Below are 23682 nucleotides of genomic sequence, written 5' to 3' on the forward strand. Positions count from 1 at the left end.
GCGGCGGCGCTAGGGGCATTAGCAGCAGCAAAACTGAGCAGCGACAGTTTTAGGCAGAGCAACCAGTAGCAGGCAGGCGCAGCAGGGAGCGCGGCAGCGAACGGTCAAGGACGCGCGCGGCGCACGGGGCACGGGTGGCCAAGGCAGCAGGCGAGTGCGCGGCATGGCCAGGGCACGGCGGGTGCACGGACGCACGGCCGGACACGGCTAAGGGTGCGACCACGGGCGGACGAGCATGGCTGCGGGCATGGAGCTTCGGGCTCGACGGGACGAGCAGTCTACGACATCGGATCGAAGGGGAAAAACAGGGGAGATGGAGGAGAAGCTCACAACGAGCTCGATGGTGAAGTCGGGGTGGTCGGAGGTGGACTAGAGTGGCGGGAATCGACGACAGACGATGAATGGAGTCGGGTCCCAAGGTCGAAGGCGGCTCGATCCATTCGATGTAGGTGCTCCGAGCTCGAGCGCGTCCCCGTAGTGGAAGGAGAGGAGCGTCGCCGACCTCCTGGAGAAGCTAGCGGGGCTCGGGGTCATCGGGAAGCACGCAGACGGCGAAGACAATGGCGACAGCGGCTCGGCTTGTCGCGGGGAGGAAGCAAAGGCGCTGGGGGAAAGGAAGATGGGGCTAGGGTTTTTCCAGGGGAGAGAGGGGCGGCTGGGGTTGCTCTTATCCGAGAGGGGGGCTAGGGGATGGATGACACGTTGTGGAGGAGCGGCCACGGCCGCGGGATGGCGGCCAGGCCCTCTCCCTGTCTCCTGTCGTGTGAGGAGGGAGAGGAGGTGTGGTGGGTTGGGCTCCCAGTCCCACATGGGCCTGATTCTTTTTAATTGCTTCCTTCTTCTCCTTTTATATTCTTTTGTGTTTTCTTTTAATAGACGCTATTAGAGTTTACATAAGCCACCAAATGCCTTTAAAAGACTATGGAGCTGGCCATAACAAAAGCTAGGGGATATAGAGTAGTGCAAAAAAAGTTTAGGAGCGATTTAAATTAGCTTGTCATTTTCATAAATTAGAAAAAGGATTTAAAAGCTGTTTTAGGCACTGTTTTATTTAGTTTAAGGCATTTAATCACTTTACAAAAATATTTGTTTCACCAGGAAAAAAATCCAGAGATTATTTTCAACACTTTGAACATTTTAGTTTTTATGTTTGAAGAAAATAATTAATTGAATTTATTTAAAATTTGAATTTGAACTCAGTTTGGATCAAAGCGAGGTTTATCAACTCAATTGTGATGACATGGCACGAGTAGTGTGTGATTACTGTAGCTGAACTACTGGGGTGTTACACAATAGTACCAAAAGTGGTGATTTAGTTTCTTATACTAATGGATCTCTTGAGATTTTCTGTTAAGTTTTGTGTTGTGAAGTTTCCAAGTTTTGGGTAAAGATTTGATGTACTATGGAATAAGGAGTGGAAAGAGCCTAAGCTTGGGGATGCCCAAGGCAACCCAAGGTAATATTCAAGGAAAACCAAGAGCCTAAGCTTGGGGATGCCCCGGAAGGCATCCCCTCTTTCGTCTTCGTCTATCGGTAAATTTACTTGAGGCTATATTTTTATTCACCACATGATATGTGTTTTGCTTGGAGCGTCTTGTATGATATGTGTCAGCGTTCTGGGAACGGGGGTCCCCAGACCTACCTGCCTGCGGCCCACGGGGTGGCTGAGCCAGCAGGCCGTACGGCCCATCTTCGTCAACAAGGCACCCAAGACCCTCGCGAGAGCCTCGTGAGGGGGACGACGCAAGACCTCCTCTGGAGCGGCCTGGTCAGGCAAGCTCACGAGGAGCGGAGATATCAAGGCGGGGCGAACCTCATGAGGCTCTCGTGACGTGAGCCATGACGAACGGTGCCAGGTGGGCGCCAACGTGCGCAGCGTCCTCATTTCCTCTTTGGTGCTAAGGAGGGAAGCGCATGCGAGGAGTACCGAGGTCCCAGGCAAAGGTTTCCATTTCGGTGCAACGAGACCAAGACCAGAAGGACGGCAAGACGGAGGTCATCGTGGAGCCCAAGATGGCGTCACCACCAGAGCCTTTCACAGGCGAAGACCACTTTTGTCAGGATAGCTTGTACTAGCTGCCCCCCTTCAAATTAGCCCGCCATTGTTGGCTCCCTTCCCGCTCAATATTTGGGAAGAGGGCCAGGGCCTCTATAAATATGACTAGCCACCACCATAGTAGGGGCATCTCATCTTAGCTTGAGGGAATCTACACACCACAAGTTCATACGCACAAGAACACCTCAACCTCAGGAGGCTGTTCTTCCCCTTGTATTGTTCATCATAAGCCCAAGAGGCAATCCACCACCACCACACTGGAGTAGGGTATTACACCACAACGATGGCCCGAACCAGTATAAACCCCGTGTCATTATGTGTTGTGAGTGCGTCGAGTTCGTCCGCAAGATCTTAGTGAGCTAGAGCGTCGATCGGTAGGAGGGAATGACTTCGCGCACACCCTAGTGTTCGAACCTTAAGGGTTAGCTGGAACCCCACATCCGACATTTGGTGCTCCAGGTAGGGGTGCGCCGTAGTTTCCCTTTCATCGGTTCGTTGCTCCGTCGCTTCCATGGCGGACACTCGCCGTGCTCGAGCTGAGCGTCGGGCTGCCCTCTCCGCCCGTGTCGCTCAGACGGCTCCTGTAGCCGGGCAACCTCGTCGCTCTTCATCTCCCGCCGCCAACTCTGCCACCGGCCCGGCGGGGAACGAGCAGTAGGCGTCCTCGCTGCATCCATCAGTGCGGCAGGACGGCCGCACCGTGTAAGTGCATCTAGTGCCACCCCTAGTTGGTTTTGGAGTATTGACGACAAACCTAGTTGAGGGACTAATGTGTTTGTGAGAATTGCAGGATAACACAGGTAGAAGTCCCTCATTGATTCGGTTTTCCTACCAGAGATGACCCCTAAAAATGTATGAAGACATTGAAGTCAAAGGTGGTACGTGAAGACATTCACTTGAAGACTATGACAAGAGAAGACATCGCATGAAGACTATGGAGCGCGAAGACTTAGATCTTTCGTAGTTCTTTTTATTCTTTGTTGAGTCATAGGAACCACCGTACTATTAAGTGGGGTCCAAGAAAACCAGTCAGAATGACTGAAGTGATGCTTAACCAAAATCCTATGTCTTCGAGTGAAGACAATGAGAGCGAATCTTGTTCAGAGTTGGACAAGTCAGCTTTGCTTGTAGCCCAAGTAAAGTTGCCGTGTGTGTTTGAAATCTGACCGTTGGAACACGTGTCAGTTCCTTAGTGACCCAGGGTCATTTCGGACAAATCAGGTCGAGTTGCCTAGTGGCTATAAATAGCCCACCCCCTACAACCATAAACGGTTGGCTGCTCAGAGTTAAAGTACGGCTTTTGTCGTTTGAGAGCAACCCACCTCGAAGCCTTTGAGAGAGAATTCCTTGAGAGGATAAAGCCCTAACCACCCAGAGCCAAAGAGTGTTAGGCATCACTTAAGTCTTCTTGTCTGTGTGATCTGAAGACTTATTACACTTGAGGACTGTGAATCCTCCAGCCGGTTAGGCGTCGCGTTCTGAGCATCCAAGAGTCATTGTGGATCACCAGTGAACGAAGTCTGTGAAGGTTTGGAAGTTTACCTTGAAGACTTACCAGAGTGATTGGGCAAGGTCTGTGTGACCTTAGCTCAAGGGGAATACGGAGAGGACTAAGTGTTCTGAGCTGTGTGCTCAGGACTAAGTGTTCAAGACTGAGTGTCCTCAGGTTTAAATACCTATCCGCCCTAACCATATGTACAACTGTCACAGCAGTTGGAACTGGTCTACCAAACCTTTGTATTTGTCACGCACACTGGTTTTATCCTTCTCATCTCTTTATTTACAGTTGGCTCTTGTAAAGTCAATGCCTATTTGCTTTATATATTTGTGTTCACTGTGTACCTGATCCTTACTGCCTAGCTACTATTAGTCAGTGTGGTTTCGCTTCATTGAATGCTTGACTATTGTCTGTCTAGTGTAGTCTATCTTCCGCTGCATGGAAATAGGTTCATTTCTATCATTTGTCTTTGAAACTTCCATGTTTTGAAGACTTTCATAAAAATCGCCTATTCACCCCCCCTCTAGTCGATATAACACACTTTCAATTGGTATCAGAGCCTGGTACTCCCTTATTCTATGTGATTCTGGTTTAACCGCCTAGAGTTTCAGTTATGTCGACCACAGGTATGAAGACTGTGTCATGCCCCATCTTTGACGGTCACGAGTATCCCAAGTGGAAGGCCATGATGAAGAAGCGCCTCATGGCAACGAACAGCGAGCTGTGGACCGTCACTGAGATTGGCCTAACCGATCTGTGCAAAATGGCGGAAGCTGATGACATTCGCAAGTACACTCTTCTCAACCTCACGGCGAAGGACGTCATCTGCTCCTGTCTATCTCAAAATCAGTTTAGGAATGTCATGCATCTCGATCATGCAAAGCTCATCTGGGACCGTCTCTCGGAGGTCTATGAGGGTCGTCGAACTCGTCATGATCCTCGGTTCGAGGACTTTAAGGAGTCACTCAAAGCGATGAATTTCGAACCAGAATCATCATCTTCTGCATCATGCCTTGTGGCAAATGATGCTAAGGTAATTGAATGCTATCTATCTGAATCCAGTGATGATGAATCTGGTGATGAATTTGGACCTAGCTATGGAACATATTCAAAAACTGTTAGACAAAAGCGATGACCTTGTAAGTGCATCTAGTGCCACCCCTAGTTGGTTTTGGAGTATTGACGACAAACCTAGTTGAGGGACTAATGTGTTTGTGAGAATTGCAGGATAACACAGGTAGAAGTCCCTCATTGATTCGGTTTTCTTACCAGAGATGACCCCTAAAAATGTATGAAGACATTGATGTCAAAGGTGGTATATGAAGATATTCACATTGAAGACTATGACAAGAGAAGACATCGCATGAAGCCTGTGGAGCTCGAAGACTTAGATCTTTCGTAGCTCTTTTTCCTCTTCCTTGTTGAGTCATAGGAACCACCGTACTGTTAAGTGGGGTCCAAGAGAACCATTCAGAATGACTGAAGTGATGCTTAAACAAAACCTATCTTCGAGTGAAGACTATGAGAGCGAATCTTGTCCAGAGTCGGACAAGTCAGCTTTGCTTGTAGCCCAAGTAAAGTTGCCATGTGAGTTTGAAATCTGACCATTGGAACACGTGTCAGTTCCTTAGTGACCCAGGGTCATTTCGGACAAATCAGGTCGGGTTGCCTAGTGGCTATAAATATCCCACCCCCTACAACCATAAACGGTTGGCTGCAAAGAGTTAGTGTACGGCTTTTGTTGTTTGAGAGCAACCCACCTCGAAGCCTTTGAGAGAGAATTCCTTGCGAGGATAAAGCCCTAACCACCCAGAGCCAAAGAGAATTAGGCATCACTTAAGTCTTCGTGTCTGTGTGATCTGAAGACTTATTACACTTGAGGACTGTGCATCCTCCAGACGGTTAGGCGTCTCGTTCTGAGCATCCAAGAGACATTGTGGATCGCTGGTGAACGAAGTCTGTGAAGGTTTGGGAGTCTACCTTGAAGACTTACCAGAGTGATTGGGCGAGGTCTGTGTGACCTTAGCTCAAGGGGAATATGGTGAGGACTGGGTGTCCTGAGCTGCGTGTTCAGGACTGGGTGTCCGGGACTGTGTGTCCTCAGGTTTAAATACCTAGCCACCCTAACCAGACGTACAGTTGTCACATCAACTGGAACTGGTCCAACAAATCATTGTCTTCAACGAGTCACTTGTTTCATCCTTCCCACCCCTCTACTTACTGTTACTCCTTGTGAAGTCATTGTATGATTGCACTATCTTTTGTCTTCACTAAGTGACTGCGTGTTCTGTTTGGCTTCATAATATCTTCCTACCTGATCCTTACTACATTGCTGCTATTAGTCATTGTGCTCTCACTTGAATACTTGACTATGGCTTGCCTAGTGTAGTCTACCTTCTGCTGCATGGTAATAGGTTTATTTCTATCGTTTGTCTTTGAAACTTCCACGTTTTGAAGACTTTCATAAAAATCGCCTATTCACCCCCCTCTAGTCGATATAACGCACTTTCAGACATGTTGGACGCTGAAATGACTCGATCTCAGTCCTTAATTGAAGACATAAAAAATCTTCATATTAAGTATGAGGATCTTGAAAGTCGTCATGAAACGCTCTCAACAACTCATGAAGAACTTGAGAAATTGAGAGCGGCTCATGAAGATCTTCAAAAGGAAAACGAGTCACTTCAAAAGGAAAACGAGTCACTTCAAAAGGAAAACTAGTCCCTCAACTAGGTTTGTCGTCAATACTCCAAAACCAACTAGGGGTGGCACTAGATGCACTTACAATCTCCCCCTTTTTGGTGATTGATGACAAACTAGTTGAAGTTTTCAACGGGGAATATAATCTGTGAAGTTGTAAAGGATAAGGAATTGTCTTCATAAGTTGCAAGGGCTCCCCCTGAAGATGTGCATATAAGTAATTTGCTTTTGGAATGCAAATGCACATGGCAGGTTGTATTGTGGAGATCCACTTCAACTTATGATGACAATCCACTATGCATGTGAAAGTATATGAAGATAATGACATGCATAATGGAAAATGGACATCTGCAGAATGATCTAAGTGCGGAATTCATCGTCGCACATGCGGAATTTATCATCGCAAAACAAGGTGGCAGATAAGTAGTAGACGACCATCGAGTTTAAGTGTTACAACTCAAAGAACCAAATGTAGAAAAACGAGAGTTGTAAGCACGAAGCAAAATATAAAGCACCCGCCCATATGGACCCGTTTGAAGACTATCAACCTCATATGCTTCTCCCCCTTTTGTCAGTAAGGACCAAAAAGGTTTGAAGACATAGAGCATCTACTCGTTCCCATGAGGAGTAGGTGAAGTAGCAGGGTCGTTGGTGGTGTTTGGCGGTGCTGAAGAGCTTGGAGCAGAGTCGAAACATGTTGAAGGAGATGGCGGTGAAGTAGCATCGTCTTCATCCTCGATGACTCTGGCAGTCACTGTTGCAGCAGAGGAAGAGAACTCAGAGTCTTCAAGGGATGGAGTTCCTAGCAGCACAGCCCTTCGAGGAGGTGTGGAGTCAAACTTGAATCGCTCAGTGAAGCCATCCTCTTGAAGATCATCTTCAGAACACATCATTGTTAGCCCTTTCCATGTGCGGCGAGAAGTTTCATGGGCAACAAAAGCATTCTTGGTGGCAAGATTACGAATGCGATTAACATCCACCAAGAGGCTTTGCATCTGACGCTTCAGCCAGTCATGATGCCTATCCTGTTTCTGATGAAGAGCCACAAGAAGCTCTCGGTTGTTGAGAACACGAGTGCGCTTCTTGGGTCGTGGAGCAGTTGTACTATCAGTGGCTTCAGTGGAAGCAAGATGTGGTGCACGTGTAGTGCCAGCCAAAGGATACACACGTGTGACTGCTTCAACTCCTTCAATGTTCTGAGAGAAACTCTGATGCTCTACATTCTGAAGACTTAGAGGTTCCTTGGCAGGCTCAGGATAGATGGCTTCAATAGAGATATCCACATCAGGCAGAAAAATCCGATGATTGCGAGCAGATGGCTGATATGAGATATCAGAGTGAAGTTTGATTAGCCGCATTACCCATGGGGCGTAGAACTTCAAGCCAAACAGATCAGAGCCTGATGCAGCAAGTTGGCGAATGAAGAAGTCCTGTGCATTGAAGCATTTTCCATGAAGAATATAGAAGACCAAAGTCTTCATTGCACCCTCAAGCTTGGCATTTGGAGAGTGCCCTTTGATGGGCCAGAGAGTTCGCCTGATGATGTGATAAATGGTTCTTGGAAGATACTCAAGGTCTTCAACGAAGAACTCCGTGGGATAAGCAGCATCTTGGGGCAATGGCTTCATCATGCTGAGCATCTGACTCATATCAGGTTCAGGCTTCTGAAAGATGCTCTCAATAGCTTCACTATGCAGCTGACAGCCATGCTCGTAGAGATCTCCAGGAGTGGGCAAACCAGTGAGCTCAATGATGTCAAAGGCTTTGGCTTCGTGATGAACGTTTCCAGTCATCCACTCCAGGACCCAAGTCTTCGGATCTCTGCTATACCCGCGGATGTGAAGTGTGGCATAGAATTGGAGCAGCAGCTCTTCATTCCAATGCTCTTGGTCAGTTACGAATGGCAGCAGTCCAACTTCCTTGAAGCAATCCAAAGCTTCTTCCAGACAGGGCAGACCAGCTATAGCTTCAATGTCAAGGCGCTTGTGTGGGAAGATGCAATCTTGGTTGTAAAGAATGCATGAGTAATAGCTTCGCTGAGGATAGCTCCAGAACCGATCAGATGATATCCTTTCCCTTGAGTAGGGGTTCCTGGAGCTATCGAAGAATGTGTTGTCTGCTCTGAAGCCATTGATATTGAAGGAGCCAGGTGCTGATGCAGGACCTGGGAACCTTAGCAATCTTGGGATTGACTTCTGTACCTGAGGCCTGTGCTCAACATGATAGTCGAACTGGGGACCGGTAGCAGACTCAGGAACAGAAGTGGCGGGATCAGTGGCTTCGCTGTCTTCTGATGCTTTTGTTGGGGAGGGCTCCACATTAGCTTCATTGGTGGTTGTGGCAGCCTCAAGATTTTCATCTTCCACTTGATGAGCTGGAGGGTCGGTCACAAGCACGTTCTCCTTGAGAACTGCTTCTTGGTGGGACAGGGGAGTGGGAACTTGTGGGACTTCTCCTTCCGCAGCTGATGCAGCCAGATTGTCTTCAACAGAGACTTGAGGCCTTGGGCCTTTGCAAAGCCTGCGCAACGCAGGCGACGCCTGTGTAGTTGGAGTTGGCTGGGCCTCAAAGTCATCTTCCTCTTGTGGGCGATCCGCCCATGAAGCATCCTGTGCAATTGGCGTCAGTGGACGACCAATGCTGATGAGTTCGTTGTTCTCTAGCTGAGGAAGGACTGCACCATCTTCTACATGGTCATGTTGACCAATGTCTTCAACAGCGATGGGATCAACTGCTGGAAAGTCTTCAGCTTCATGAGCCTCTGTGGAAGCAGGCTCATGGATTGTCAGTTGGCGTTCAGCTTCAGGACAGACCATAAAAATAGGTTCAACTATCAAAGGCTCTATGGGAGCAGCCCGATCTTTCTTGGTCTTCCTCTTCTTCTTGGAGGGGGCAGTAGGAGAGGCTTTAGGATGTTTCCTCTTCCTGGCTTCAGCCTCAGCAGTCCTCGTCTTCTTGAGCTCTGAAGCGGTTGACCGGCTTTTTGGCTTCGAGCCAGTCATTCTTGTTGGGAAGACAATAGGAACTGCTTCCTGCCTTGGTGCGTCGGGTTCAGCCGTAGCAGGCTTCTTCTTCTTCTTTGCGGCCATCCTGGGGTCGATGCCAGGACGCCCAAGGGCCTTGCGCTTCTCAGCCTCATTGTAGGCTTGCACACATCTGTCAGCCAGAACCTTCATGCGCTCACGCGAACCCTGAGCTTCTGCATGTTTCTTTACAAAGGCTTCCTTGAGCTCGTGCATCATACTCTTGAAGTTCTTCACTTCTTGCACGCTGATCTTGGCCATATGCTTCTTGAACTAAGCCTTTTCATAGTCAATCTTTTGCTTCAGTTCAACAATGCGCTGGGCGACAGCTAGCTCTGAAGCAATGGCGCCTTGGAAGGCGACACTGAGCCAATGGGAAGCTGCAGATCTTCAAAGCTGATGTTTGGCGTGTCAAACCACTTGTCAATGAAGTTGTGGATGATGGTTACATCAAAGAGAGGCAGATCATTGAAGATTTCTGCTTCTTCTTTGCTCTTGATGAGTTGCTCAAGAGCGTCATCTACAAGATCTTCATCACTTGACAGATCAATGGCATCATTGCGCAGAATGGCAGTAGCTGTTAGCTCTTGGCCGGTGTGTGGCAGAGGCATCTTGGCCTTCTGGGGCTTGGAGATGCGTGATAAATCTTCGGACTGCACACTGTCTTCAGGAGGTGCAGTTTCCATTGGCTTCGCCCGAGAGATTTTTGGTGAAGGGGCAGGCTTTGAAGCTTTAGGCTTCTTCAGCTTCTTTGTCTTCGGCGCTGCAGGCGCTTCATCTGATTCAGCGTCAGCTGCAGGCTCATTCACTGCAGTCCCTTGAACCAAGATATGGGTGATGAGGCCTTCAAGGTTGTAGAAAGGACCGTTGACATTGGGTTCTGCATCTCATGTGCCATCAGCCCTTGGAGCTGAGGGACCAGGGTTGAAGTCTAGTCCCAATGTCTTCGGGTTCTGCTTCGCTGAGTTCTGGGCAAACTGGAAGTTGCGCTTGAACAGATTGTCGTCACGACACCATAGTAGTGACGATGGGTGTGCATCAGCAGGCTGTGGCCCATGGACCATGCAGGGATAGAAGCCTTGTTCAATGGCTTCATCTCTGGACCTGGGTAGAAGATTCTTGTATAGGATGTCTCCCCACGGTCTCTTGATGGCGTTTTTCTCAACATATTCCTGGGTTACAAATCGGTATTTGAACCATTGTTCTGCCCAATATCTTCGAATCCATTGGATTCGTGTCTTGCGCTGATTGTAATCCTCTTCAGGATCTGTCTTATACAGTTCTGAGAGGTCATCTGGCAGATCTCTGGATGTTTCTCCACGACGCTTTCTACCACCCTTCCTTACTGATTTATCTGAAGCCATAAACTTTAACTTGAAAGGCTTCAACACGTTCAAAGGCTTCAAAGGTTTTCGCTTGCTGGACCAACAGGAACTGGCTTCGGGAGAATTTATGTGATGTTGTAAGAATTCTGCAAATGAATGCAGACTATGAGAACCAAAGGATTCTCCCACGGACATGTACCTGTGACAGCATTAAGGTGCGAGGGAAGGGGAAGAGGTCATATGCATTCTCAGAATATTTTGAAGATAAATCAGTTTAGAAGACATTGACCTCATCCTGCGAAGACATTCACTCATAGATAAGAAGTTGGTTCCAGATTTGTACGAATCCACAGATCAGTACAAGTGAGGAATCTAACTACTTTGTGAAGCATAAGTGAATATACTAGGCATGTTATGAGATGCAGTATGAGAGAGATCTAACTTGTGTGAATAGAAACTGCTTGTGGTAGAAAGTGACAAATCCATAGGATCAACGGTGCTGTAAAAAGGAACTTTTATTTACCACACTAAGAACTGCTAGACGGAGTGGAAGATGAGGCCGAGCAGTTTGATCTTCCGTGCCCTAACTTGGCGACGGAGGACACCTACGGCGACGGCGGAGTGGACAATGTTCGCGGTCGGCGTGAAGACGGCGTCGGAGAGGTTGCGGCAGCGAAGCGCTTCGTCGCCAGCGTCATCGAGGGCTAGCGGTGGCGCTAGGGTTCGTGCGAGAGTGGAAGAAGAGATAATGACCGCTGTGAAGTGTGTATTTATAGGTACATGGGCGGCACTGCGCTATTACACAGGTGCCCCTGGCGATTCACATCTGAGGAACACGTGGCCATTATGCGGAATTTTGGGGTTTGTTCCACATCCCACGCATGCCTGGATTGTCGGGTGGTCGTTCCTACTTCTCCGGGTTTCATGTGGAGGAATGAGCATTGAAAACGGACTTAATGGTTGTCTCTGTATCTTCTGCTGACAAGGACGCAGAGAAGACATTCGACAGTTTCAATAGAATGCATATGATTTGGAGAGATATAATTTGAGATAGAAAGCATAGAGAGGTTAGGGTCCGATCACATTCATTTAGTTCAAAAGATTCAACAAGAAGACATAGCTATAAGTGAATGCTGTAGAGGACAGAACACTAATATATGTATATCTCTATAATCAACATAGTGAAGATAATCATGAAGATATGTTGAGATCGAAGCCAAACCAAATGTGAAGACATTGCAAGGTAACGCCATGAGTGAAACACTTCAAAATAGAACGTTTGGTGGTGGCGTTACCCACCGTATAGGAAGTATTAGACCCAGACACGGCGCACAATTATCGTGGCGCTCCAAAGTCAAATTCCATATTAATGTATTCACACTTAGAATGTATGTCTTCATTGATTGAAGATATACTTTATTTCGTGTGTTGCACATCTAGGTCATCAATATGCATAAGGGTTAGGATGTGTGCCTGATCACAGGACATTTGAGGATTCCAGGATATTTAGCTCACACCGTAACTTGCAAAATATCTTCTCATCCAAGGGCTTGGTGAAGATATCTGCCAATTGCTCTTCAGTGTTGACGTGTATGATATCAATATCTTCCTTCACAACATGATCTCTGAGAAAGTGATGACGAATTTCAATGTGCTTTGTCTTCGAGTGCTGAACTGGGTTATTAGCAATCTTGATGGCGCTTTCATTGTCGCAGTAAAGTGGCACTTGCTTCAGATGAATGCCATAGTCCTTGAGTGTTTGCTTCATCCACAGAAGCTGAGCGCAGCAAGATCCAGCAGCAATGTATTCAGATTCAGCAGTGGAGAGAGATACACAGTTCTGCTTCTTTGAAGACCAACATACAAGTGATCGTCCCAGAAAGTGACATGTGCCTGATGTAGACTTGCGATCAACTTTGTAACCAGCATAATCAGCATCCGAGAATCCAACCAGATCAAACTCTGAGCCCTTTGGATACCATAATCCTAGAGTTGGGGTGTGAGCCAAATATCGAAGAATTCGCTTCACAGCTAAGTGATGCGACTCCTTTGGTGCCGCTTGAAATCGAGAACACATGCAAACACTAAGCATAATATCTGGCCTAGATGCACATAGATAAAGTAAAGAACCAATCATGGAGCAGTATACCTTTTGATCGAACAATTTACCATTGTCTTCGGGACCCAGATGATGTTTGGCTCGCATTGGTGTTGTGAAGCCTTTGCAGTCTTGCATACCAAACTTCTTCAGGCAATCTTTGAGATACTTCTCTTGAGATATAAAGATGTCGTTGCGTTGTTGTCGTATTTGAAGACCAAGGAAGAACTTCAGCTCCCCCATCATGGACATCTGATATTGCTCTTGCATCATATATCCAAACTCTTCACTGTACTTCTGATTGGTGCAGCCGAAGATAATGTCATCCACATATATTTGGCACACAAACAGTTCACCATCATATGTCTTCGTGAAGAGAGTGGGGTCTAGGGAACCAGGTATGAAGCCTTTGCTCTTCAGGAAGTATTTGAGTGTGTCATACCAGGCCCGAGGGGCTTGTTTGAGGCCATACAGTGCCTTGTTGAGCTTGTATACCATGTCAGGATGTTTTGAATCTTCAAAGCCAGGCGGTTGTGCAACATACACTTCTTCTTCAATCTTGCCATTGAGAAAAGCACTCTTCACATCCATTTGATATAGAAGTATGTTATGATGATTTTCATAGGCCAGCAGTATGTGTATGGCTTCAAGTCTAGCCACAGGAGAAAATTTTTCATCGAAGTCAATGCCTTCCACTTGAGTATATCCTTGAGCAACGAGACGAGCTTTGTTTCTGACAACTTGACCATGCTCATCTTGCTTGTTGCGGTATATCCATTTGGTGCCTATTATATTGTGCTTCCGTGGATTAGGACGCTTAACCAGTTTCCATACATTATTCAGCTCAAACTGTTGAAGCTCTTCTTGCATAGCTTGAATCCATTCAGGTTCCATGAAGGCTTATTCAACTTTCTTAGGTTCTGTTATTGAAACGAATGCGAAGTGCCCACAGAAATTTGCTAGCTGAGTTTCCCTTGAACGCGTGAGTGGACCGTGTGCATTGATGCTATCAATAATTCTTTCAATCTACACTTCATTGGCAACGCGAGGATGTACAGGGTGAAGATTTTGCTCTTGCTGATCATTGTCGTTGTTAGAAGGAATGTCTTCAGGCTGAGCATTGTCTTCATGTTGATCAGGTGCTGAGATGATAAGTTCTTCTTCAGGATGAGCTTCTGAAGGTATAATTTCTCCAGTTCCCATTAGCTTGATTGATTCACTGGATGGAACTTCATCTAGCACATTTGGCAGTTGCTCTCTTTGTGAACCGTTGGTCTCATCGAACCGCACATCCACTGTTTCAACCACTTTGTAATGAAAGAGATTGAAGACTCTGTAGGAGTGCGAATCCTTTCCATATCCAAGCATAAAACCCTCATGTGCTTTTGGTGCAAACTTTGAGGTGTGATGTGGGTCCTTGATCCAACACCTTGCTCCAAATACTCTGAAGTAACTGACATTTGGCTTCTTGCCAGTAAGAAGCTCATAAGATGTCTTGTTTAGAAGCTTGTGAAGATAAACACGATTGATTGTATGGCATGCAGTATCAATGGCTTCAGGCCAGAATTTTCTTGGGGTCTTTTATTCATCTAGCATCGTCCTGGCCATCTCAATGAGTGTTCTATTCTTGCATTCGACGATGCCATTCTGCTGTGGCGTGTACGGGGCTGAGAATTCATGTGTGATGCCCAAGGTATCAAGATATGTATCAAGGCCAGTGTTCTTGAATTCAGTGCCATTGTCACTTCTGATGTGCTTTATCTTGGCACCATAATTGTTCATTGCTCGATTGGCGAAGCGTCTGAAGACATCCTGCACTTCAGTCTTGTAGAGGATTATGTGCACCCAAGTATATCTAGAATAATCATCAACAATGACAAAGCCATAGAGGCAAGCAGTAGTAGTAAGAGTTGAGTAATGAGTGGGACCGAAAAGATCCATGTGAAGCAGTTCGAAGGGTCGAGTAGTGGTCATGATTGTCTTCGAGGGATGTTTGGCCCTCGTCATCTTTCCTGCCTCACAGGCACCGCATAAGTGATCTTTCTTGAACTTGACGCCCTCGATGCCTATGACATGCTTCTTCTTTGCCAGGGTGTGGAGGTTCCTCATGCCAGCATGCCCAAGCCTCCGATGCCAGAGCCAGCATTCTGAAGCTTTTGCTAGAAGACATACTGCAAGCTGTGGTCCTGCTGAGAAATCTACCACGTACAAATCATCTTTTCGATACCCTTCAAATACTAGAGACTTGTCAGATTCCATTAGTACAAGGCAACGATATTTTCCAAATATTACGATCATTTTTAAATCGCAAAGCATTGAGACAGACATTAAGTTGAAGCTAAGGGATTCAACAAGCATGACTTTGTCCATGTGTTGATCCCTTGAGATTGCAACTCTACCTAGACCCAATACCTTACTTTTACCAGTGTCAGCAAATGTGATGTGGCTCTTGTCGGATGGATGTAAGGTTGAGTCCATAAGAAGACTTCTTTTGCCAGTCATGTGATTTGTACACCCACTATCAATAATCCATTCTAAAGACGCTGGTGTCGTACCCTACAGTGCAGTTAGGGGGATAGGCTTCACCAAGAGCATCGTGAAGCAACAACATTTGACGAACCAATGGGTTATGAAAGCTTAGATCCAGATTAGGACTAATAATGAGAGTAGCAAGTGATTCAGGAATGAAGTACATAGTAAGACCATTTGGGCATTTGATCTTGCGCCCTACAAGATGTTTAAGGTCCCCAGCAATAGCGTCAGACGATTTTGGTTTTCTGCTGGAGACCTTTCCCTGCAAAAGAGAGTTAAGCTTTCTTAGCCACCCACATCTTCAAGGGTGGCTTAGAAGAAATAAGTCTAAGTGCAGCATCTGAGAATTTTTGCTTTGGAGCCCTAGCAAACAGTCTTGCAGGCGGACAATAGTACTCATAAGAATAAGCAGAATAGTTCTTGGTCTTATGAACATGGCGGTTTGATGAACCGCTCTCATATTCATATGCCTGAGTATGGTTTCCCTGCAAAACATTTGCGTTAGTGCGACTCAGGTGAGTCCTCTATCTGTATGAAGCCTTTGGACTGTATGAAGCCTTAGGTATGAGGTTTGTCTTCTTCACGTGAGGTGTCATGATGACATTCACAGGAAGATTCTCCAGACACCTTTTCGGAACCCAGATCTTCTTCATAGGCGGTCCATTCCTGCAGTTAGTACCAATGTACCTGGCAAACACTTCACCATTCTGATTCTTAAACAGTATATAGTTTGCATCAAAGGATTCATCAAAGATAATGGGGTTAGCACAAGTGAAGCCATATAGATTGGATGGATCTGCTGAAGTTTCCTTTGCAGCAACCCACATGGTTTTGGGGTACTACTCAGGTTTCCAGTAAGAGCCATCAGCATTCATTTTCCTTACGAACCCAACACCCTCTTTCCTTGGGTTTCGGTTCAGAATCTGCTTTTTGAGGACATCACATAGTGTCTGATGCCCTTTAAGACTTTTGTACATCCCTGTTTCAAGCAATGTCTTCAACCTAGCATTCTCATCAGCAATAGCGGTGGTATCCTCAGCAGAGGGGTTAGTTACCACATCAATAGTTGAAGATATTGCAACAGCAGTAGCAGTAGAACATTCAGCAACAGAAGTAGCATTATCATGCTCAATGCATTTAAGACATGGTGGTTCAAATCCTTCCTGAGCGGAACTGATCTGTTTGGCGCGAAGTGACTCGTTTTCCTTTTGAAGATCTTCATGAGCCGCTCTCAATTTCTCAAGATCTTGCTTCCTTTGAAGATAATCATAGGAAAGCTTTTCATGAGTTGTTGAGAGAGTTTCATGACGACTTTCAAGTTCCTGATACTTAATGTGAAGATTTTTTATGTCTTCAATTAAGGATTCAGATCGAGTCATTTCAGCACCTAACAGATCATCGCTTCTGTCTAACAGTTTTTGAATATGTTCCATAGCTTTCTGTTGTTCAGTTGCAATTTTAGCAAGTGTTTTGTAGCTGGGTTTTGAACCATAATCAGAGTCATCGTCACTAGATGTTTGATAGTGAGTAGTGCGTGAGTTTACCTTCGCACCGCGTGCCATGAAGCAGTAGGTAGAAGCGGAGTAGTCCTTGTAATTTGCATCGGTGTCGGTGATGAAGTCATTGTCTTCAGTGTTGAAGATGGACTTGGCAACGTATGCTGTAGCCAGACTTGCGACGCCTGAATCGGACTCCTCCTCAGACTCCACCTCCGCCTCCTCAGAAGCAGACTCCTCCTCTGAATCCATTTCCCTGCCAACAAACGCACGTGCCTTGCCAGATGAGCTCTTCTTGTGTGATGAAGACTTTGAGGAAGACTTGGAAGAAGACTTTGAGTATTTCTTCTTCTTCTTGTCGCCAGAGTCATATTCCTTGCTCTTCTTCTTATTTTTGTTCTCATTGTCCCACTGTGGACACTCAGAGATGAAGTGGCCAAGTTTCTTGCACTTGTGACATGTTTTCTTCTTGTAGTCATGAGCAGAAGCTTCATCATTTCTTGAGCTTGATCGGGAAGACTTTCTGAAGCCTTTCTTCTTGGTGAATTTTTGGAACTTCTTGACAAGCATAGCAAGTTCCCTTCCAATGTCTTCAGGATCATCAGAACTGCTGTCAGATTCTTTTTCAGATGAGGAGACAGCTTTTGCCTTCAAGGCACGAGTTCGCCCATTGTTTGGACCGTAGATATCTCTTTTCTCAGAAAGCTGAAACTCATGTGTGTTGAGCCTCTCAAGTATGTCAGACGGATCAAGTGTCTTGAAATCAGGACGTTATTGAATCATCAGGGCTAGGGTGTCAAACGAACTGTTAAGTGATCTCAGTAGTGTCTTGACGACTTCATGTTTGGTGATCTCAGTAGCGCCGAGGGCTTGAAGCTCATTTGTGATGTCAGTGAGTCGGTCAAATGTGAGCTGGACATTCTCATTGTCATTTCGCTTGAAGCGGTTGAAGAAGTTGCGAAGGACACTGATTCTCTGATCTCTCTGGGTTGAGACGCCTTCATTGACCTTGGAGAGCCAGTCCCAGACCAGCTTAGATGTTTTCAAAGCACTCACACGGCCATACTGTCCTTTGGTCAGATGACCACAGATGATATTCTTGGCAGTAGAGTCTAGTTGAACGAATTTCTTGACATCAGCAGGAGTGACACCTTCTCCAGCCTTGGGAACGCCGTTCTCGACGACATACCATAGGTCGACGTCAATGGCTTCAAGATGCATGCGCATCTTATTCTTCCAGTAGGGATATTCAGTTCCATCAAAGACGGGGCACGCAACGGAGACTTTAATTATCCCTACAGTCGACATAGCTAAAACTCCAGGTGGTTAAACCGAATCACACAGAACAAGGGAGCACCTTGCTCTGATACCAATTGAAAGTGCGTTATATCGACTAGAGGGGGGATGAATAGGCGATTTTTATGAAAGTCTTCAAAACGTGGGAGTTATGAAGACAAATGATAGAAATAAACCTAATACCCTGCAGCGGAAGGTAGACTACACTAGGCAAGCCATAGTCAAGTATTCAATAGAGTGAACGCACAATGACTTAATAGCAGCAATGTAGTAAGGATCAGGTAGGAAGATATTATGAAGCCAGACAGAACACGCAGTCACTCAATGAAGACAAAAGATAGTGCAAACATACAATGACTTCACAATGAGTAACAGTAAGTAAAGGGAAGGGAAGATGAAACCAGTGACTCGTTGAAGACAATGATTTGTTGGACCAGTTCCAGTTGCTGTGACAACTATACGTCTGGTTAGGGCGGCTAGGTATTTAAACCTTAGGACACACAGTCCCGGACACCCAGTCCTGAACACGCAGCTCAGGACACCCAGTCCTCACCGTATTCCCCTTGAGCTAAGGTCACACAGACCTCGCCCAATCACTCTGGTAAGTCTTCAAGGTAGACTCCCAAACCTTCACAGATTTCGTTCACCGGCAATCCACAATGTCTCTTGGATGCTCAGAACGCGACGCCTAACCGGCTGGAGGATGCACAGTCGTCAAGTGTAATAAGTCTCCAGATCACACAGACAAGAAGACTTAAGTGATGCCTAAATCTCTTTGGCTCTGGGTGGTTAGGGCTTTATCCTCGCAAGGAATTCTCTCTCAAAGGCTTCGAGGTGGGTTGCTCTCAAACGACAAAAGCCGTACTCTTAATCTGAGCAGCCAACCGTTTATGGTTGTAGGGGGTGGGCTATTTATAGCCACTTGGCAACCCAACCTGATTTGTCCGAAATGACCCTGGGTCACTAAGGAACTGACACGTGTTCCAACGGTCAGATTTCAAACTCACACGGCAACTTTACTTGGGCTACAAGCAAAGCTGACTTGTCCGACTCTGGACAAGATTCGCTCTCATAGTCTTCACTCGAAGACATAGGTTTTGGTTAGGCATCACTTCAGTCATTCTGACTGGTTCTCTTGGACCCCACTTAACAGTACGGTGGTTCCTATGACTCAACACAAAAGAAAGAGAACTACAAAAGATCTAAGTCTTCGAGCTCCATAGGCTTCATGTGGTGTCTTCTCTTGTCATAGTCTTCAATGTGAATATCTTCATATACCACCTTTGACTTCAATGTCTTCATACATTTTTAGGGGTCATCTCTGGTAGGAAAACCGAATCAATGAGGGACTTCTACCTGTGTTATCCTGCAATTCTCACAAACACATTAGTCCCTCAACTAGGTTTGTCGTCAATACTCCAAAACCAACTAGGGGTGGCACTAGATGCACTTACAAGGAGGAGTCCGCTTCTGAGGAGGCGGAGGTGGAGTCTGAGGAGGAGTCCGATTCTGGCGTTGCAAGTCTGGCTACAGCATACGTTGCCAAGTCCATCTTCAACCCTGAAGACAATGACTTCACCACGGACACCGATGCAAATGACAAGGACTACTCTGCTCCTACCTACTGCTTCATGGCACGCAGTGCCAAGGTAAACTCACGCACTACTCACTATCAAACATCAAGTGACGATGACTCTGATTGTGGTTCAAAACCCAGCTACAAAACACTTGCTAAAATTGCAACTGAACAACAGAAAGCCATGGAACATATTCAAAAACTGTTGGACAAAAGCGATGATCTATTAGGCGCTGAAATGACTCGATCCGAGTCCTTAATTGAAGACATAAAAATCTTCACGTTAAGTATGAGGAACTTGAAAGTCGTCATGAAACGCTCTCAACAACTCATGAAAAGCTTTCCTATGATTATCTTCAAAGGAAGCAAGATCTTGAGAAATTGAGAGAGGCTCATGAAGATCTTCAAAAAGAAAATGAGTCACTTCGCGCCAAAAAGATCAGTTTCACTCAGGAAGGATTTGAACCACCATGTCTTAAATGCATTGAGCGTGAAAATGCTACTTCTGTTGCTGAATGTTCTACTGCTGCTACTGTTGCAATATCTTCAACTGTTGATTTGGGAACTAACCCCTCTACTGAGGATACCACTGCTATTGCTGATGAGAATGCTAGGTTGAAGACATTGCTTGAAACAGGGATGTACAAAAGTCTCAAAGGGCATCAGACACTATGTGATGTCCTCAAAAGACAGATCCTGAACCGAAACCCTAGGAAAGAGGGTGTTGGGTTCGTAAGGAAAATGAATGCTGATGGATCTTACTGGAAACCTGAGCAGTACCCCAAAACCACATGGGTTGCTGCAAAGGAACCTTTAGCAGATGCATCCAATCTATCTGGATTCACTTGTGCTAACCCCGTTGTCATTGATGAATCCTTTGATGCAAACTATAAACTGTTTAAGAGTCAGAAAGGTGAAGTGTTTGCCAGGTACATTGGTACTAATTGCAGGAATGGACCGCCTATGAAGAAGATCTGGGTTCCGAAAAAGTGTCTGGAGAATCTTCCTGTGAATGTCATCATGACACCACACATGAAGAAGACAAACCTCAGAACACAGGCTTCATACGGTCCAAAGGCTTCATACAGACAGAGGACTCACTTGAGTCGCACTAACGCAAATGTTTTGTAGGGAAACCATACTCAGGCGTATGAATATGAGCGCGGTTCATCAAACCGCCATGTTCATAAGACCAAGAACTATTCTGCGTATTCTTATGAGTACTATTGTCCGCCTGCAAGACTTTTTGCTAGGGCTCCAAAGCCAAAATTCTCACACGCTGCACTTAGACTTATTGCTTCTAAGCCACCCTTGAAGATGTGGGTGGCTAAGAAAGCTTAACTCTCTTTTGCAGGGAAAGGTCTCCAGTAGAAAACCAAAATCGTCTGACGCTATTGCTGGGGACATTAAACATCTTGTAGGGCGCAAGATCAAATTCCCGTATGGTCTTACTATGTACTTCGTTCTTGAATCGCTTGCCACTCTCCCTATCAGTCCTAATCTGGATCTAAGCTTTCATAACCCACTGGTTCGTCAAATGTTTTTGCTTCACAATTCTCTTTGTGAAGCCTATCCCCCTAACTGCACTGTAGGGTACGACACCAGCGTCTTCAGAATGGATTATTGATAGTGGGTGTACCAATCACATGACTGGCAAAAGAAGCCTTCTTATGGACTCAACCTTACGTCCATCCGACAAGAGTCACATCACATTTTCTCACACTGGTAAAAGTAAGGTATTGGGTCTAGGTAGAGTTGCAATCTCAAAGGATCAACACATGGATAAAGTCATGCTTGTTGAATCCCTTGGCTTCAACTTAATGTCTGTCTCAATGCTTTGCGATTTGAACATGATCGTAATATTTGGAAAATATCGCTGCCTTGTTCTAATGGAATCTGACAAGTCTCTAGTGTTTGAAGGGTATCGGAAAGATGACTTGTACGTGGTAGATTTCTCAGCAGGACCACAACTTGCCGTATGTCTTCTAGCAAAGGCTTCAGAATGCTGGCTCTGGCATCGGATACTAGGGCATGCCGGCATGAGGAACCTCCACACCCTTCCAAAGAAGAAGCATGTCATAGGCATCGAGGGCGTCAAGTTCAAGAAAGATCACTTATGCGGTGCCTGTGAAGCAGGGAAGATGACGAGGGCCAAACATCCCTCGAAGCCAATCATGACAACCACTCGACCCTTCGAACTGCTCCACATGGATCTTTTCGGTCCCACTCATTACTCAACTCTTACTACTACTGCTTGCCTCCATGGCTTTGTTATTGTTGATGATTATTCTAGATATACTTGGGTGCACATAATCCTCTACAAGACTGAAGTGCAGGATGTCTTCAGACGCTTCGCCAATCGAGCAATGAACAATTATGGCGCCAAGATAAAGCACATCAGAAGTGAAAATGGCACTGAATTCAAGAACACTGGCCTTGGTACATATCTTGATACCTTGGGCATCACACATGAATTCTCAGCCTCGTACACGCCACAGCAGAATGGCATCGTCGAACGTAAGAACAGAATACTCATTGAGATGGCCAGGACGATGCTAGATGAATACAAGACCCCAAGAAAATTCTGGCCTGAAGCCATTGATACTGCATGCCATACAATCAATCGTGTTTATCTTCACAAGCTTCTAAACAAGACATCTTATGAGCTCCTTACTGGCAAGAAGCCAAATGTCAGCTACTTCAGAGTATTTGGCGCCAGGTGCTGGATCAAGGATCCACATCACACTTCAAAATTTGCACCAAAAGCACATAAGGGTTTTATGCTTGGATATGGAAAGGATTCGCACTCCTACAGAGTCTTCAATCTCTTTCATTATAAAGTGGTTGAAACAGTGGATGTGTCATTTGATGAGACTAACAGTTCACAAAGAGAACGCCTGCCAAATGTGCTAGATGAAGTTCCATCCAGCGAATCAATCAAGCTGATGGGAACTGGAGAAATCATGCCCTCTGAAGCTCAACCTGAAGAGGAAGCCATCATCTCCGCACCTGATCAACCTGAAGACAATGCTCAGCCTGAAGACAATCCCTCTAACAACGACAATGATCAGCAAGAGAAAAATCTTCGTCCTGTACATCCTCGCGTTGCCAGTGAAGTGCACATTGAGAGAATAATTGATAGCATCAATGCACCAGGTCCACTCACTCGATCAAGGGCAACTCAGCTAGCAAATTTTTGTGGTCACTTCGCATTCGTCTCAATAACAGAACCCAAGAAAGTTGAACAAGCCTTCATGGAACCTGAATGGATTCAAGCTATGCAAGAAGAGCTTCAACAGTTTGAGCTGAACAATGTATGGGAACTGGTTAAGCGTCCTGATCCTCGAAAGCACAACATAATAGGCACCAAATGGATATACCGCAACAAGCAAGATGAGCATGGTCAAGTTGTCAGAAACAAAGCTCGTCTCGTTGCTCAAGGATATACTCAAGTGGAAGGCATTGACTTCGATGAAACATTTGCTCCTGTGGCTAGACTTGAAGCCATACGCATACTGCTGGCCTATGCAAATCATCATAACATACTTCTATATCAAATGGATGTGAAGAGCGCCTTTCTCAATGGCAAAATTGAAGAAGAGGTGTATGTTGCACAACCGCCTAGCTTTGAAGATCCAGAACATCCTGACATGGTATACAAGCTCAACAAGGCACTGTATGGCCTCAAACAAGCCCCTCGGGCCTGGTATGACACACTCAAATACTTCCTGAAGAGCAAAGGATTCATACCTGGTTCCCTAGACCCCACTCTCTTCATGAAGACATATGATGGTGAACTGTTTGTGTGCCAAATATATGTGGATGAAATTATCTTCGGCTGCACCAATCAGAAGTACAGTGACGAGTTTGGATATATGATGCAAGAGCAATATCAGATGTCCATGATGGGAGAGCTGAAGTTCTTCCTCGGTCTTCAAATACGACAGCAACGCAACGACATCTTCATATCTCAAGAAAAGTATCTCAAATATTGCCTGAAGAAGTTTGGTATGCAAGACTACAAAGGCTTCACGACGCCAATGCCAGCCAAGCATCATCTGGGTCCTAACGACAATGGTAAA

General features: G+C 45.8%; 1 pseudogene; it reads right to left on the minus strand.

Annotated features, from left to right (window-relative positions):
- Positions 1 to 207: 207 nt before the first annotated feature.
- On the minus strand, positions 208 to 810 carry LOC147964820 (uncharacterized; annotated as a pseudogene).
- Between the last annotated feature and the right edge of the window lie 22872 nt (positions 811 to 23682).

Source organism: Triticum urartu, chromosome 6A (genome assembly GCF_056163025.1).
Source record: "Triticum urartu cultivar PI428250 chromosome 6A, HENAU_Tu73, whole genome shotgun sequence".
Classification (NCBI taxonomy): Eukaryota; Viridiplantae; Streptophyta; class Magnoliopsida; order Poales; family Poaceae; genus Triticum; species Triticum urartu.